This window comes from Carassius auratus, chromosome 50 (genome assembly GCF_003368295.1).
Source record: "Carassius auratus strain Wakin chromosome 50, ASM336829v1, whole genome shotgun sequence".
Taxonomy (NCBI): Eukaryota; Metazoa; Chordata; class Actinopteri; order Cypriniformes; family Cyprinidae; genus Carassius; species Carassius auratus.
In genome coordinates this window covers 7445468-7465411 of record NC_039292.1, presented here as the reverse complement: position 1 = coordinate 7465411, position 19944 = coordinate 7445468, and the positions used below count along the sequence as shown (strand labels likewise).

At 36.6% G+C, this 19944-nt stretch overlaps 1 long non-coding RNA gene across 1 annotated transcript; it reads right to left on the bottom strand.

The window, feature by feature from the left end:
• Positions 1-7440: 7440 nt before the first annotated feature.
• LOC113066442 (uncharacterized) lies at positions 7441-9780 on the bottom strand. The gene is made up of 3 exons (XR_003279165.1): positions 9722-9780; positions 9522-9622; positions 7441-7499 (listed from the first exon to the last, which is right to left on the bottom strand). It is a non-coding gene; the product is annotated as an uncharacterized LOC113066442 (long non-coding RNA).
• Between the last annotated feature and the right edge of the window lie 10164 nt (positions 9781-19944).

Sequence of the window (19944 nt, the reverse complement as noted above, 5' to 3'; positions counted from 1 at the left end):
ACATGCGTTTGACCCTTCGTTCCTGCAGCAGAGGGAGCGGTTGCTTTCAGCATCAAATGATTAGTGATCTGGGGCCCTAGAGGCATGGAACTGAGCTAGGTATACGCTCAGTTCTCTGCCATCAGTGAACAGTGAACAGTTAATGTTAGCCTGAGTTGCAAAACATAAAATGGAACAAGGCAACTTCATATTCTCAAGGCGGGCATTTTTTAAAGGGCGACTTTGATGCAAGAACTGAATTACATTATTAGAACTGGCCCCAAGAGTTTGGCAGACTGTTTTGTTTTCTTTATTGGTTAAACAAAATGGGATTGGCAACATTATATTCCTTAATGAATGAAAAAGACAGAGAATGCTATTCACAAACTTTATTAAATATATTCTAAATTTAGGCCCAACTCGAAAAATACATTTAAATAATGTTTATAGTGGCCTTAGAATAGAATGTCTTATAATTATATTGTATTATAATACGTGGCTGTTGAATGCTTGAATCTGATTGGCTGACGAAAATTCTAAGGTGTGCTAATGTTTTCAGGGACAAAAGTATTTCCAGGCTGGTCTTGACCACATTACATTTTAAATGTTCCTTATTTTATAGAATATTAGCATATAAGCATGAGTAAACCTAGACAGAGAAACTTTTCATAGACCGTTTGTCACAAAGATAGCTTCGAATAAAGCACATAAATCATATGGACTGTTTTTAAGGAGCTTTTTTTTTTTTTTTACAGCTCAATAGCCCTTGGTTCCCATTACAGAAAATGGCACAACAGACTTTTTGTAATATTTCTTCATTCATGTTCCACAGAAAGAAGAAAGTAACAGATTTGGATGGACGTGAGGGTGTGTGGGCCAAATGATGACAGAACTGTATTTTTAGGGTGAACTATCCCTCAATTTCTTGGGTTCAACATCTGTACTCAAAATCTAGAGAATAATAGAGTTAATGGTCCCACTTTATATTAGGTGGACTTAACTACTATGTACTTACATAAAAAATAAGTACAATGTACTTATTGTGTTCATATTGTATTGTAAAACACTTTTGCTGCTATTGAGGTGGGATAGGGGTAAGGGTAGGGAGAGGGTTGGTGGTATGGGTAAGTTTAAGGGTGGGTTAAGGTGTAAAGTATAGGTCAACAGTGTAATTATAAATGTAATTACAGAAATTAAATACAGGTGTAATTACATGTAGTTTTTTTTATATATAAGTACAATGTAAAAACATGTATGTACACAATTAGTACATTGTACTAAATTATTAATTAATGTAAGTACATAGTAGTTAAGGCCACTTAATATAAAGTGGGTCCCAGTTCCATTTCTTTCAACCTATAAACCCCTCATTCCTCATTAAATCCTACTTGTAAATGTTTGCGTAGCGTGAAGGGGCTCTCCACTGGGCGATTGGGCTTGTTCTCTCATAGACTCTGGTCTACTCGGATCACAAAAGTCTCCCTGTGAAACTCCCACCAGCATTTGTGTGTCCCTTTCTCAATATATCCTCTGCTCTCTCTCTATATCTCTCTCTCTCACTATCTCGCTCTCTTATATACACAAATTCACTTTCCTCATGGCTGACTGCATCATTATTCTGTGGAAGGGCCGTATTAAAGATGCATCTCCACGCTCGTGACTCAAAGGGAGCTATCTGACCCCGGCAATAGCTGCTGAATTATGGAGACCATAAAGGAAGGTGTTTGCCTTTGATCTGATGCAGACTGTTTCACACACGTTTTCTCTGTGCTTTTTTTTCTCAGGTAGGACTGACAGACGCGTGTAAGTTCTTCAAAGTGATACAACGTTACAGTGATGAAACAACATAATTGTATGATATTATCGCCGCCACAAGTGATCATCACACTTCACCTCCTCATTTTACACCATTTTCAGTGACAGAGGTTGAGATGGATCATATCTGAGTTTGCAGAAGGGAAAGCGGGGTTAAAAATGGATGTCATTTGTCACATATTAATAATATAGTGAGGTTGTGTGATAGGCTGGCTCGAGAAACCTTTATTTCTCTCCTTATAATCTTTACACCCAATTTCCGCTCTTTTCTCTGATGATCTTACAGCCCAGTCTAAAATGACACATCACACTAAGCAATAATGACCCGTATTTTGGACGTTTAGGGAAATTGCTCCTATCCTGGTTGATTCCTAGCTACGTCATTGTTGCAGGGTCAGATGCAGTGTGCGTGTGTGTGTGTGTGTGTGTGTAAATTCAAAAAGAAAATGAGATATTAGATATTCTCTGCAGTAATCAGTCTAAAATGGAGAAGAACTCAGTAGTTTTGCATGTGCTCAAAATTACTAAATATAAGATTTTAATATGAATATCAGTTATCCTGACAAAAGCTGAGATTATATATTGTACATTATTCAATTTTCAATATAGTCCTATTTTTCAGCTCATTTGTCATTTTTTTAAGGATAACTGGTCTTTTTTAAACTTCTAAACTTATTTAACTAATTTAAGAAATATATTTTAATATAACTTTATATGTTTTCTAAGATTATTGTCCTTTTTTAAGCATAATAACAGTATTTATTATCATTTATTTTTGTTTATAGTGACAATATCTACATTTACTTAAGGAAACTGTTTAATATAATGTTTATAATTTCAGAGTTTATATATTGTGAACTTTCCATTATATTCATGTTTCTTAAAACTCATTGTAATTTATTTTTTGGGGGGGAAACTGAGCACCATTGAATCACTGGTAATTGGGTAATAACTTTGAATTAATGTCAACTTTAAGGCACTAAAGCCGTTTTAGCCACAGTTTTAGCCACTTCTGTCTGTGCCTTCTAATAGGTTGTCGTGGGACTACTTGATGACAGTTGTGAGTTGAAGGTGACCACAGCAGCAAAGGCGTTCAGTCACTGCCACCGTAGACTTAATTAAAACCTTCCACTGACCCTCAGTGAAAGTAAACAGGAGACACCGGAATCCTAGACCAACAAGACAGACCCGTCCTGAGACATATTCCCTATGTCCGCACTCTCAGATACAAATGAAGTCACCTTCTTGTTATGGTGAGTATGTGTGTACCTGACTGTGTATGTGTTGTCTCCAAGGTACTTCGATCAAATGGCCTTTTCTTGCTGCTGTCAGTGACTCAGTGTCTGCTTTGAGTTTTCTTTAAATAACAAGAGGAAGTAACCACTCGAGGATATACTGTCAACCACGGGGGAGGCTCTAGGTGGGAGGTGAACGGATCTAGTCTATGAATGTGTTTTTTTACTCAAGTAAATAACTAACTGGAAGGGATCTCCCATGGACAGGGATTTAAAATTAAAATGCTTTGTTAATTAAACAGCGCAACATCAGGGGTTCCTAATACCGGTGGGAGGAAGATGTACATTTAATCTTTCTAATCAGTAGCGTAAAAAAGTTTGGGTTCAGTAAGATTTTTAATCGTTTTGAAAGTCTCCTGCATTTATTTGATCAAAAATACAGTAAAAACAGCAATAAAAATGTAATTTATTCCTGTGATGAAGAGCTTAATTATTATTATTTTTTTTAGCATAGTCTTCAATGTCAGGAATTTTTCTAAAGCCTGTAAAAATCAGTAAAAAGCTCTGAATGTCATCTATGGAGCAGTTTTATATGTAGTAACTTGGTTTAAAATAATTTATATACAGTACAGTTTATGTTTAAAAATTTTTTTTTTTTAAAAAATACACACCAGCAAAACGCATCTAGTGATGCTAAAACTAAAAGTGTCCAGAACAGCCACTAACAGCCACTTAAAGATAATGGTTGTTTTTCCTGCCGGAAATACAAATGCAGTACAAATAGGCACTATTTGATTAATGGATGTTACACATTAATGTCAATATATCCCAGTAGAGTTTAACAAAGCAAGAATAGATACAGGAAGATAAAACACATGCTGACATAATACCAAACATGCCCTGATTCCTAATTACAGACTCTTTTATATAAGATACATAACACCCAGCCGGCATCAATCATAATGTTTACAGTCATGCTTATCCTTTTGTGCTCGTACAATGATCATTGATTTAGCCGTCCATCTGTGTTTGTTATAGGGGTGATAAGGAAGTGTGGGGGGGGGGGTGTTCTAAATGAAAGCCGAGCAGCTAATGTAATTGAAAATAATCTAAAGTGCAGGTATATAGCGGAGCTCCATGCATTAAGTTCATCATGGCCATAACTAGGCGCTGGGTAATAATAAAGGCAGCGTAGATGGGAACAGATTTACTGTGTCATGTATGAGGAGTGCAGTCAGATGAGACAATGTCGTTTTGAAGGTCGTAAACAATATTGCAGCCCTCAGTGCTAATTTTATTGATGGCATTCTTGTGCAGGAGTCTGTGTCTGAGAGAGAATGTGTGTTTTGCAGTTGTTTTTAGGCAGTATAGACTGAGGTTCCAGTTATTGTCAGTAATTGAATATTGTGTGTGTGTGTGTGTGTGTGTGTGTGTGTGTGTGTGTGTGTGTGTGTGTGCGTCTGTGTGTGTGTGTGTGCGTCTGTGTGTGCATGCGTGTGTGCGATCGCAGAGTTGGATACTACGAGTGTGAGGTCCTAAAGTCTGAGACTACTTTTTTCTAATTTAATCAAAAATAAAAAAGACTGACTGCTGGAGGGCAGTTTCAATCTCATAAACAAAAAAAGTATTACTGACCTCTAAATTTTAAATGGTACAGCCACTGAGTTCACATTTACAGTGATTCTTAAAAATTAAATAATGATTATAAGCAACCAATTAAAATAAATATATATATATATATATATATATATATATATATATATATATATATATATATATATATATATATATATATATGAAAAGAAATAATAATAATAAGTAGTTTACAAATATGGCATAATGCTTTTTAAAAAAAAATTATATGTTTAAATTATAAGTCATAAAATATATATGTGCTTTCAGCTCATAAATACGATCTATCCTACACGACAATGCACCATAACACCATGGCAAATGTTTGAGCAAAGCATGCTAATTGTTCTATCGTTAGCTGCACAGATGAGCACAGAACACTATTTAGAGTCCCAACCTCAGAGTAGACAAGAGAACAGTAGATTTACTAATTTATTGAATAATCACACAGATCTAATATAACCATGTAAATTCTTTCTCAGCTGTTTTCCTTCACAGACATTACCGACTGCTTTTGTAACTTACGTGTTTTTAACAAACTTTTGTGTATTTGACGGTTTAAGCACAATAAGACATGAAAGAGAACTTAGTTTATTATTCACATGCCGTGTGACAGTGTGCTTTGGATGTGTGCTCTCAGAAAGGGGATTGATTTTCTGACTCATAACCTGTAAGTATGTTTTCATATTTTAAGCAGTGTAGGCTTGTTGTTTGTTGTTTCTCCAGTCATAAATGCAGACATGGTTTTAGGTTTATGCTGCGCGATACGCAACACAATGCGTAAAAAGAGAATATAAGTCATTATAATCCATAATTATGTCCCCACTAGATGCAACAAATGCCTCGTTTATAATGGGTTCTATTGGTTTTGTCTCGTCGCACCGGGACAAGGCATCACAGTATGGTAAGGGGTGTAACATTTCCGTCATATGATTCAGGTATTTGGCCAATCACAATACACTGGATAGCTGGCCAATCACAATGCACTGGATAGCTGGCCAATCGTCATAGACCTCGCCTTTCAGAACGAAGATCTTTGTAAAAATCGATGCGTTTCAGAAGGCAGGACACAGAGAAGCAGCAATAATGTACAGTATGTGGAAAATAATGTTTTTTTTTTTGTTGTTGTTGTTGTTTTTTTACCTTAAACCACATAAACGCATTTCATTACACCAAATACACAAAATAACGTTATTTTTAGCAATGTCATATGACCTCTTTGAATTAGAAAACTTTTTTTATTGTACTGACCAAAAACTTTTGAACCATACACTGTAAAAAAGAATTTGTTGAGTCAACTAAAAATATTTTGTTACCCCGCTGCCTAAAATTTTTTTGTTATCTTGACAAAAAAAATCTTGTTGAAACAACTTCAAACTAGAGTGGAGTTAGTCCAGGTAACAAATTTCTTTAAGTTGACTTGACTATTATTTTCTAGTCCAGTCAACTAAATCATGTTGTGTCAACAGGGATTTTTTTTTTACTTCGATCAATAATCATAAACAAATGTTACTCCAATGCCTTAAATGTTTAAATAAAGATGACAAAACACTTTTTTTAATGTAATTTATTTAATGATAGAGACAACACTTTCATTCACATTTAAATTGAACAAACAATTTGCTGCCAACACATCAACTGATAATTGATAAACAAAACAAAAAATGCAAAATACAAACACGTCTAAAGATCTGAACCGACACTTGAAAGTGTGATGTATAATAAATAACATTGGCATGGGATTGAGAAACGAATAGTTGCATTTCAATTCATCAGATCAAAACCACAGGGATTGTTTTTAATTTCATAATGCAATATGAAAATCAGAAGGTTGAACTCTGCATATTAACCCTGCACAAGTTCACATGCACTCCCCCCACCATAATGCAAGTCATGGTCAAAATGAGAAACCAAGATATATGTAATATAATATCACAATTAGTTACAAAAAATGAGTGTACTGTACTTCTGTATAATAAGATATAAATGGAATGAATGCACATGGAAGCACAAAAATCTAAAGTCAGATTCTAAATTTCATAGCACATGACCAGACAGAAGTGTTAACATCAGAAGGATCTTGAAAGTTTCCAAACTCGTCCCCTATCATAATGCTACATACTGAAAATGTGTACATACTGTTTAAGAAAATGAGAGGGGAAACAACATTTGTTTACATGAGAACATGCATATTCCAAGTCATGACATGTAAACTTTAATGTACATTCTATATAGTGAAAGGCACAAAAGAACCTTTCCTTATAAAAAAAAAAGAAAAACACTACTTTTTAAGAAAGAGTGCGGTGGAGCCGATGGACACATCATGAACACTGAAAAGTGAAAGTGACATGACATACATTTGTGCTCTTCATTTAACCCATCCAAAGTGCACACACACAGCAGTGAACACACACCGTGAACACACACCTGGAGCAGTGGGCAGCCATTTATGCTGCAGTACCCGGGGAGAAGTTGTGCCTTGCTCAAGGACACCTTATTTGTGGTGTTGAGGGTGGAGAGAGCGCTGGACATTCACTCCCCAACACCTACAGTTCCTGCCGCTGTAGCGAGCACACGGTGGGAGCAGCTGGTCTTCACAAGTTTTTGCAGAGCCTCAATGGTGTATTTAATGCGCTGGAGGTGGTGGATGTTCACTGCATACAGACCCATTAGGAGTCCAAATGCCTTGGGGACATGGGAGATGTCAGTGATGACAGGATGTCCAAATGAGACCAATGTTGGTTATTCCTTGGGAAGCACATCACATTGCTGTTCCTCAGTTACAATCAGAATGCCCTCTTCAATTTCTTTCTCAACATCCTTAATGTCACTTGATGGCTGGGAAAAGAAAAAAAATATTACATTACTTAATAAATTTATAAACGAACACACATATGTACATACACTATTAAAGTTGTGTGTTTTGTTAAAAGCACAGCTACCAATTAATGCAAAGTGTAATTCACCTTCAAGTGGAAGATAATTTGAAAAATTTAACCAAAAATGAAAGTCAAAATTAAATGGTGCTCCTCAACGGTTTCGTTTAGAAACATTCAAAATAACTTCCTGTATTAAACTGTTAAAAGCCTGTACTAAATTCTTTGTTCTGCTGAACACAAAGAGTTTAAAATCCCATGGGAAGATAAGTGTAAAATACACCCCCAGAACCAACTATTCTAAAAATGGGGGGAAATTTTTTTCTTCACTGGTATTCTACATGATTTCTGAATGACATAAAATGTGACAAACCAATACAACTCAGGTTTTTTTTCTTAATCTGATTCTAAGTGTCTAATCTGTCACACCATTTATACAATGATCAGAAAATATATTGGTGTAAATAGGTATTCCTTTTAAATAATAGTCTGTTGCACTGCATGTTCAGAGTAAAGCATGACTCCTAAGGGCCGTTTCATAGTCAACGCGGGAAACGCGAGCAAGAAACGCGAGCGACGCACTCCTTTTCATAGTCTAAACAGTGAACGCAAGCGTCACGGTTGATGCGTGTATGCAATACACGGCTCACGCAACAGGGGGTAGTAGAGTCGGGTGATATTAGTAGAGCCGAAGCATAACGATGCGTAGCCTCGGGGACACGTATGCCTACAGATGAGTTGACTATGAAATGGCCCTAAAGGGTTGGTTAACCCATGTATGTTTTATTCACCCTCATGGCATCGTAGGTGTGTATGACTTCTTCTTTCAGACAAATCCAGTCGGATTATATAAAAAAATATTTATGGCAATAGGTGGGTGTTTTTTTCAACAGTCCAAAAGTAGTCAAATAATGTGCATCAATTCATAATAAAAAGTACCTCACATGGCTCTGAGAGGTGAATAATGTCCTCCTGTAGCGAATCCATGTGTTTTTGTAATAAAAAAAAAATACATATTTAAAATGTTATTCAAAACATATTTAAACCCTTTTCTCTCACTTTCGTAAGAGCCATTCCGGGTGCATGAAAATAGGACATAGGGGTCATGCATGCACCGGTGATTAGTGACGAACACGGAAGAGCGGAGGAGACAACAATACGCCAATCACAATGTAGAATCACAAAATTAGGCTTGCACGTATGATAGTCAGTGGAAGAGAAAAAAAAAGTGTTTACAACTTTTTAAATATGGATATTTTTCTTACAAAAAGTGCATCGATTTGCGACAGGAAGCCTTTATTCACCCCCCAGAGCCATGTGAGACACGTTTTATTGATGGATGGGTGCATTTTATTTGACTATTTTTGGACTGCTGAGAAAAAAAACACACCTTTCTGCTGCCATTAAATAACTTGGAAGAGCCAGGACAATTTTAAATTCAACTCAGATCAGATTCGTCTGAAAGAAGAAAATCATATACACATAGGGTGCCTTGAGAATGAGTAAAACATGGCCTAATTTAATTTTTTTGGTGAAACAATCCTTTAAGCAAAGTTGCTAATGGCCAATATGCTAGAACTGAACATTTTTCAGGATTCAAAACAGTATTCAGCAAAATAATTAAGAATGGCTATGTCCATAAACAGGGTTTCTGGTGGTTTTATGAAGATAAATTCAACACTTTATAAAGACATTTTAAATACCAATTATAGAAAATTCACGGAATAAAACTGGGGAAAATAATGTCAAATTATGTTCTCTAAATTTTGAAGCTGTTTTCCAATGCAAATATCTACATTTTCGTAAAGGGTTCACCCAAAAAAGAAAAAGAAAGAAAATTGTCATTTACTAAACCTCAAGTTGTTTTAAACCTGAATTAGTTTATTTCTGTTAGTCCCAGTCCCAGATCGTCTAACACAGTACACAGATCGTCTAAAAACGAGTTACAACCCCAGATCACCCAGATTTCTTCTTCTTCTTTTACCTGGATCACATCACTGCAGGCTGATGGTGCTCAGTTTGGTCATCCACAAGCGTAATCCCAGCAGTCATGTCCTTGATGAATTCCTGCGCAGAGCCTGTGTGCTTTAATAAAAACAAAGGGATGCATTAAACAGGGCCTTACAATTGTAAAGCACATAGACTCCAATAAATGTGCATTTATAAATAAATAAATTTACTTACAACTTTGTCCAATCTCTACAATGTAAATGCCATTTCCATTATGTCTGCATATCTTTTTGATGGATAACTGCAAAAGGACTCGCTGCGGTCCATCCACAGGATTATTGAATTCTGCGCTGAATCTTCAGTCATTCAAAAATATCATAAACATGAAAAATACAAAAACATGTTAAAACACTGTAAAATAATAAACATACATATAAATAAATCTTTACAGAGAAAGACAGATGTATTGACAAGTTTATATTAAATGCCAAAGACAAACTATACCATCCAGACAATGCTTTTAAATGACACAACACATAATTATAACACAATAAAAGGAAATTTAACACATTTGTGTCGATCGTTATTGTATCTCTATTTATACAAGATATATGCTATTATTACTTTTATTCTAAAATATATAGATTTAAACGTACGCAATTTACTTATGACCGTATATTCACCATAGACTGTATAAAAACAGATATTCACGCAGCATTACACTGGGTACTAGGTTCTAGTGAGGCACTTGAATGACTAACGTTACTTCAGAAAACTGAAAGAAGAGTTTGTAACGCTACCTTCAGAACTTCATCTGAACCGTAGACTGTAAAAAAATCATCAGAACTAAGCTTATGTCAGCGATATCAAATGTAACGTTAAGATACGCGCTCCAGAAGAACTCTGAGGTGCTCATCTATGGTGCTCATTTGTTTCCCTTATAACATGCAGAAAAGACACAGTTCGAGTAGGAATCTTCTTTTTTCTCCTAATGTTTCATCGATGTATATTCTGACGAATGTCTTACGCTGTCAGGTTTAGAGCAGGTCCTTTTTTTTTTTTATTCCCGCCGTTCTTAATCCATACAGTGATCTGTTGAGCTCTCGCGCGCTCTGTTTGAACGGTCTCTAACGCAGCCCTGGGCTCAAATAATACATACAAACTGTATTTTTATCGTGCTCCACATAAGTTCAGCTCCGCTGTCCCGCATGGGAGAATATCTGTTTTAATATTTATAAGGAGAATACTGTGGAACCACCTGTATTTTGAGGCTTCAGAGTGCCGCGAAACGAACATTTACATACAGTAACTTACATACAGAATATACGACTCTTAAAACAATACTTACTCTTCTGAGACAACAAATGTAATTTTACACATTAAGCCAATAAATACGAATATTTTACTTACCAAAGTTGTATTCTAGTCAAATGTCCAAACTTTGAGGAGAAACTGACTGGAATGGCTGACGACCTTCTTCTCTCTTCAACAGCATTCAGGAGAATGACGAGATCTCGCGATAAGTGATGTTGTGAACGTGATATTGCTATTGAATTGAGTCAACAAATTTTTTTAAGTTATGAGGACAAATGACCTAGTTCAGTCAACTTTCAAACTAGTTGAGACACTGAAAACTTAAAATTTTTAGTTGAATGAACAAATTCAGTAACTGCAAGTTGTGTCAACATAAAAAAATTCATTGAAACAACTAAACTGCTAAATAATTTTTTACAGTGTAGTGTTCAACAGATATTCATTGGCCTTTTTTTTTCTTTTTTTTTTTTTTTTTTTGTAGACTTTAATTAATGTATCTACACAGTAATGTTTTAAAACAAACATATCTTGAAAAATATTCACTAGAAACAGTGTGACAAAATAGGGTCATCCCTACTGCTGGAGCAACTGTTATAGCTACATTTATAATTATAGCATCAATAAAATGTGTTCATTTGCTAATTTACTGTTGTTTTTATTACTGTTAATATTGTAATATCTATTATAGCTAATATTAGATGCTGACTACCAGAAATCACCTCAAAAAAAAGGAAGCTAGCATAGTTCTGTGCAGTTGCTTACAAGTTGTGCTTGCTAAACTCAGAGTCATATACACGATTCTGGAACATCTGATCATCTGAATCCTATAAAAGTCATTAGGTACTTTCTATTGTCCCCAAAGGGAATCTGCTATGCCCTTTAGTGGCTGGCTTTTGCAATAATAACACAGCTTTCCTGAATTAAATTTCTCTCTGTCTCTCTAACGAGGTAACCTTTCCAGATGCCCACTAATAATATTACATTTCCTCCTTTTGGGCCTGGAGAGAGACCACAGGGGGAGCCGGAGAAGAGGGCAAATGTGACTGAACCACTGAAATCTTAAAATCTCAACATTATTCAGTTTCACTGAGACTCATTTGAAGAAGTGTAGTTATGGAAAGACTTCGGCACAACATGTCACGTCTGTTTTCATTTGCGCCTTTCCGCGATCACAATAGTGTCGAGACCGAATGAAATGTCTGGTGAGACATTTTTTTAATGGCCTTAATTTTTAACACTGAGCTTTATTTATTTATTTATTTATGATGGGGAAAAGAGATGTGAATGAACACATTGAACGGCACCTAAATAATCTACGCCTTAAATGTAAGAACCCAGGAAAGTAGGCTATATACACAAAGGAGGCTGATACCGAGTCAGCTTTGTCTCCACGTTATCGTGCTACACAGATCATGGCTTTTATCCGCACCGCTGAATAGATTCACTTCTGCCTTTTCTAGGAAAAAGATTAGCAAGCGAGCACAAGGGTGAGAAAATGCACCACTCGTACATTTGTATTTGTTTGGGTACGTCTGTGGTGACACTTCGGAAAACAAAAACAAACTTCAGTAAGTGATGAGCTCTGAATCTTCTCCTTATGAGACGTGGCAAGATTACAAGTCTCGTTCTAGGTAATTCTAGTATTGTTCCAGTTTTTAATGAATTATGAGTTTCTCCGTTGGTCATAATCATGACATGATCCCAGCTCTGTCTCCACAAAGAGTAATTTCCTCCCATGAAAGGATCTGGTTCAGAAAGCATCTTCAAAAGTCATCATTCAGTGTTCTTTGTCTGAAGATCTGTGCAGGATACAGAGTGTACAAACAGCCCCGGTGATGTGCAGTCGTGCAGGTTCGGAGACAAAGACATAGTGCCGTTCCTTTCTGCCTTCCGCTCTGGTTTTCCCCACAGCATGCAGACATTAATCACAGGGAGGATGTGGCATTGACAGACAGCTGGATATCCCAGCATGCAAGCTGGGAGAAAACTTTGTTTTTATCAGGCTAACTCCAACAAATTCGAGCTTTTACCCTAATTCTGAAACAGTTTTCAGGGTCTGTTCTTTATTCCATATGGCTTATAAATAAGCATAATTTGTTTGATATTGCAAAAATATTAGTAGTATATATATTTGCTAGATATACATATATATACTACATTTTTGTAATTAATCTGTTAGATTAATTGATTGGTCATCAATGATTGGTTTGTTTTATAAATTCAACAGAAATACTGGATGTGTGCCATGCAGTGAAAGCAGTAGGATGTGCATTTGTTCCACAGGTGTACATCTCACAGTTGGTTTCCTACAAATTCAAGACTCATTATTTCAGGTAAACAGGTGGGGAAGTGCTGCAGTGAAATCCCAGGAGAGCTGGAGCATTAAAGGTTCCTATTGTGCTTATTTACTTTTTCAACTTTAGTTAAGTCTGTAGTGTTGCTGTTTGAGCATAAAAAAGATCTGCAAAGCAACAAAGCTTAAAGTCCACTTCAAAAGGAGATTTTTTTTTTCAAAAATGACAACGCATATTTTTCAACGCATACAAACTTAGAGTGGTTACAATCATTCCATCCATCCATCTGCTTCCGCTTATCCGGGGCTGGCTCACCAGGGTGCTCACACAAGGCACAGATGCCCAGACTTCCTCTCCCTAGACACTTCCTCCAGCTCTTCCGGGGGGATACCGATGTCTGACATAGTCCTCCAGTGTGTCCTCGGTCTTCCCCCAGCCCTCCTTCCGGTGGTACACACCCAGGAAGGCGTCCAGGAGGCATCCGGAACAGATGCCCATCATCCGGGTTTAAAATCGCACTAAAATGTATGTGATTTTGATGCAATATTTACACTGAAGCTCACAGCAGGTGGCTATTGTAAAGGCATTTCCCGACCAGGCGCAGAGTGGAGCCAATCAATAAAACATACTGGCCCAAGCTAACCAATCACAGCACATTTCGTATTCAGAAGGCGGGCCTTTATTTGATACAGAACTATTTAATCCGTTCATGCCAGACTGGGAGACGGGTGTTGTAATAAAGTAAAATATGTGAAAAAAAATGTGTTTTCGAAAAAACCTTGTATGATAACCTGTTCTAGTACACCCCAAAACAAAATCACAAGACTTTGTAAAAGAGCATAATAGGACACCCTATAACATGTTACTTCTTGTCAAGGGTGAGTTTAAGTGCTGTATGTCTCCCAGCACTGCATGACTAAGAAAAAAAAATCTTCCTTGCTCTCTCCTGTCTCCTTCTCCATATCTATCAGTTTATCGCCTTCATTTCATTCTCTCCCCAAAGGATTTGCTGCATTTTCCTTAAGAGCACCTTTCAGCGGAAATGAGCATAGGATCTGAGATTTGCAGATTAGATCTATAAGTGTGCTTACACGCATATAAAAAGTAGTTTTAATCCATACGTGCATGCACAAGATTGTGCGAAAGACCACCAAAAATAATCAATGAATTAAATCGGTGATTCCCTGAAAATCTGTCTTTTCTTCACATGTTTATAAGAGAAAGCATTTTAAAGGATTATGGACTTAAAGCATCTTCATTGTGGATTTGTTTTTCACAAACACGCAACTTTTCACTCCACAGAACAGTATTTTTATATATCTTAAGTGCATGTACGTGATTAAAATTAGAAATTTGGTCTACCTCCATTTAAAATTCCCATTTAACCTGTCTTAAAGTTGCATGGGTCATTTTTCATGCAGAGATCACACTACGACTCATCTCCATTTCAACTATATTGTGGCATCACGCCTCAGAAGGGGCAATCTCTGCTGGTTGGTCCTCTGCAGGCTTGTTGTATATTTATGGGGGAGAGAAGCTGACGTTCAATGAAGCTGCGCAGAACAGACCTGACAGGCAGCACTTTCCACCGCCAGGCTCGCTCTAATATCCGTTAAAATGAAAGATAATGAAGCATTTAAACCATCTGAACCTCTTGAGCCCTGTGGGAAACCGAGAGATTTGATATGGACAGACAAGGCGAGAAGCGATCTGTAAAAGAGGGATGGAGGGAGGGAGGGAAGAGTCTGTCATTGTTGGGTCAGAACAGTTAGTCAGCTCAAGGCCTGCAGCTGCAAGCTGTGAAGGAGGTGGTAATGCGTGTGTGTTATGGTATTAAATATAAAAATAAATGTATTTTATATAAAATTGTAGAAGAAATATAATATAAAAATAGTAACTCTTGCACGGTCCCATTAGTATACATTTGCTAACATTAGTCAATAAAAATACGACTGTTCATTATTATTTCATATTAGTTCAGGTCCATTACATGATGTTAATTAATGTTAAAATTAACATTTAGATTAATAAATTAGCAGCACATTTCAATAGTGCATGTTAACTAAAGTAGTTAACTAATGATATCAAATGAAATTTTGTTGTAAAGTGTTACCGAAATATCAAAATTAAACGTATGGGAACATAGAGGTTATAAGAACATTAAGGGAACATTCTCCAAACCTAAATTAGACGTTTCTACTTCTGAAATTGTTAGGTAAATATGGTTATCTTGGCTTGAAAACAATTAGAACTTCAAAAGTCTCTATTTTGGTCTCGCTAATATGTTCACATCTCTCTCCGTTTCTCACTTTCAAATTTATCAGATCATTATCTGAAGTTTTGCTATGACAATCTGTTTTCTTAGTTGCATCATGGCAAAAATACATGATAGAAAAAGAATGAGATTAAGGCAGCAGTGAAAGTATAATGGATAAAGATGGCGAGAGAGTGGGAAGAAAGGAAGAATAACATACAAAAATGGTAAGAAACAGTATAGGAACATGTTTACAGCACCACATGGCGTTGGCTCAGCTCTGTACTGAAATTACCTTTTCTCTTCAGCTCAGATCCACAAAACCCCCACAGCAAGCAGAACCAAGACAATTAATGTGTTCCTGTTATCCGGTGAGTCCAGCTCTGTGTCTATTCTCCTTTAGCCCCATGGAGCAGATAGATCTCTGTGGGATCTGCCCTCACCAGCGCAATCAACCCAAACAAAGCCGCGTGATCAAAGTATACTGCAGCATAAACAAAACTCGAGAGTGCTGTTCAACTTCCTCAAGCTCTGAGTTTTTGATGATGAAAAGCCACTCAGTGTTCTTACATCTGAGAATGAACTATTTGAAGAAAAATCATGGTAATTTATTTGATACATAAAAATAAATTAAAAAAAAGATGTGAGTTTTGAGCTCATATGAAACTTTGCAGCACTCATATAAACTTTAAGGTTCTGTAAAGAGTTTTTTTGATGCTGTAGAAGAATTTTCAGACAGTGTCATAAAACCTTTAATATTTCCTACAACACTAAATTACTTTTAAAGATTTTATTGCTTCAGTGGCATTAACATTTTAAATAAAAAGAGCCAATTTTTTGGCTTAATTGCTGCTTAGAACATGTATACGTTTCCATAATGCCATTACAAAAAACATTTTAAGTTCCAATGAACACAGAACACATCATGTAATACGTATTTTTGACAGTGTGCCTGATGCCTTTGACGATAGCAAAATTATTATTAGTATTATTTTCAAGCTAGTAACACCATTTAACTAATATTAGGGCTTATTTGTTCCATCATATTCTAAGTCGTTTCAGTGTATGTTTCAACCAGCTTGTCAATTCCCAATCTCCTAAAGTTTAACTAAATGTACTAAGATAACTAAAACAGAAATAAAAATTTATGAACTAATAATATATATATATCTCTGACCAAATGTTTGGAACACTTTCTCATTCAAAGAGTTTTCTTTATTTTCATGACTATGAAAATTGTAGATTCACACTGAAGGCATCAAAACTATGAATTAACACATGTGGAATTATGTATGGAATTATATACATAACACAAAAAAGTGTGAAACCACTGAAAATGTCATATTCTAGGTTCATTCTCTTGAGCTTCAAGAGGTAGTCACCTGAAATGGTCTTCCAACAGTCTTGAAGGAGTTCCCGAGAGATGCTTAGCACTTGTTGGCCCTTTTGCCTTCTGTCTGCGGTCCAGCTCACCCCTAAACCATCTGGATTGGGTTCAGGTCCGGTGACTGTGGAGGCCAGGTCATCTGGAGCAGCACCCCATCACTCTCCTTCTTGGTCAAATAGCCCTTGATGCCTTCAGTGTGACTCTACAATTTTCATAGTCATGAAAATAAAGAAAACTCTTTGAATGAGAAGGTGCGTCCAAACTTTTGGTCTGTACTGTATAGTACAGAACTGAATTTAGCCCTTTTCCAAAAACAAGTGTACTGCTGATTTAGGCACGGTATTATATTATGCTGTATAATATAATACTGTGCCTAAATCAGCAGTACACTTGTTTTTGGAAAAGAGCTAAATTCAGTCTGAATAGCCGATTCAGAACTGTCAAAATGGAACATAATAAATCAGCGGGTGTTTTATTTTATTTCCATAGTTAAATGTCAAGCACAAAACACCACACACCCACACACTTGTTTTTTCCACACACATACAGTATTGTTCAATAATAGCAGTACAATGTGGCTAACCAGAATAATCAAGGTTTTTCGTATATTTTTTTAATTGCTACGTGGCAAACAAGTTACCAGTAGGTTCAGTAGATTCTCAGAAAACAAATGAGACCCAGCATTCATGATATGCACGCTCTTAAGGCTGTGCAATTGGGCAATTAGTTGAATTAGTTGAAAGGGGTGTGTTCAAAAAATAGCAGTGTGGCATTCAATCACTGAGGTCATCAATTTTGTGAAGAAACAGGTGTGAATCAGGTGGCCCCTATTTAAGGATGAAGCCAACACTTTTGAACATGCATTTGAAAGCTGAGGAAAATGGGTCGTTCTCAGACATTGTTCAGAAGAACAGCGTACTTTGATTAAAAAGTTGATTAGAGAGGGGAAAACCTATAAAGAGGTGCAAAAAATGATAGGCTGTTCAGCTAAAATGATCTCCAATGCCTTAAAATGGAGAGCAAAAGCAGAGAGACGTGGACGAAAACGGAAGACAACCATCAAAATGGATAGAAGAATAACCAGAATGGCAAAGGCTCAGCCAATGATCACCTCCAGGATGATCAAAGACAGTCTGGAGTTACCTGTAAGTACTGTGACAGTTAGAAGACGTCTGTGTGAAGCTAATCTATTTTCAAGAATCCCCCGCAAAGTCCCTGTTAAAAAAAAGGCATGTGCAGAAGAGGTTACAATTTGCCAAAGAACACATCAACTGGCCTAAAGAGAAATGGAGGAACATTTTGTGGACTGATGAGAGTAAAATTGTTCTTTTTGGGTCCAAGGGCCACAGGCAGTTTGTGAGACGACCCAAACTCTGAATTCAAGCCACAGTACACAGTGAAGACAGTGAAGCATGGAGGTGCAAGCATCATGATATGGGCATGTTTCTCCTACTATGGTGTTGGGCCTATTTATCGCATACCAGGGATCATGGATCAGTTTGCATATGTTAAAATACTTGAAGAGGTCATGTTGCCCTATGCTGAAGAGGACATGCCCTTGAAATGGTTGTTTCAACAAGACAATGACCCAAACACACTAGTAAACGGGCAAAGTCTTGGTTCCAACCAACAAAATTAATGTTATGGAGTGGCCAGCCCAATCTCCAGACCTTAATCCAATTGAGAACTTGTGGAGTGATATCAAAAATGCTGTTTCTGAAGCAAACCAAGAAATGTGAATGAATTGTGGAATGTTGTTAAAGAATCATGGAGTGGAATAACAGCTGAGAGGTGCCACAAGTTGGTTGACTCCATGCCACACAGATGTCAAGCAGTTTTTAAAAAACTGTGGTCATACAACTAAATATTAGTTTAGTGATTCACAGGATTGCTAAATCCCAGAAAAAAAAATGTTTGTACAAAATATTTTTGAGTTTGTACAGTCAAAGGTAGACACTGCTATTTTTTTGAACACACCCCTTTCAACTAATTGCCCAATTGCACAGCCTTAAGAGCGTGCATATCATGAATGCTGGGTCTTGTTTGTTTTCTGACAATCTACTGAACCTACTGGTAACTTGTTTGCCACGTAGCAATAAAAATATAACTAAAAACCTTGATTATTCTGGTTAGTCACATTGTACTGCTATTATTTTGAACAAGACTGTAGGCCTATACTCGTAACACAATGGATTTGTGGCCCACTGTTGAACACAAACAATGGATTCTCCCCACTGGCTTTTATACGGCGTATAATTGAAGCCACTATAGACGTTGATTTTGCCCTCTGAGAGTCATTGTATATTTCAAGCGAGATGGTCCATATTTATGCATTCATAAATCTAAATTGTTGCACGTGCTGAAAACAATCATCATGACACACAACACGAGAGCACCAATGGCTTTCCATGAATGTCTCCCATCATGTGTCCTTGTAGATGATCCGCATCTGTAGATGTTCCTATGGAATAATGATGGCATACAGCACTGCGATAAATATACCACACTGAGTACCAATTATTTTTTGGACTGTTTTCAACCTAAATGTGAAGTGTGTAACTGTTGTGCCACTACCAAACAAAATAATCAAACTTTTCTCAACTACTCCACTATCTTGTGTTATACTTTTTAAAGAAATGTAAGATTAAAACGTAAAAATGTTGTGACTTACATTGATAGAATGTTCCGTTCATAATGTAATGAAGTGCAAGACTTCATCGCAGCAGCTGCATTAATGGTTCGGGATTTTTCTGTGACTCTTGCTGAAATGTGGCTTCCGAGTTCTGGATTAAGAGTGATTCGTTTGACTCATTTGTTCATTCAACTGATTCGTTCAAAAACAGGCTCAATTAGTTAAAAAAAAAAATCTACAATTGGTTTGTTCATTTAAAAACACGGATTCATTCAAAAAGTGCCTGTCTTTAGTAAGTTACTAAATCATTTGATTCATGCCAAAATAATTAAATCAAGTTTTGCAACAAGTAGACAGAATGTTGTTCTTAATTCAGATGATTCATTCAAAAAGATCATTCAGGAATGTCCTTATGAAAATTAACAATGGTTTACTAGGAATAAACCCCCCCCCCCCCCCCCCCCCCCCCCCCCCCAACAAAAGGGTTACTAGACTTTTTACCATGATAAAACTATGGTTAATTTTAGTAAAGGCACCGCTATTGTTGCTTGGTGACAAAACAGTTAATTCTGTTTT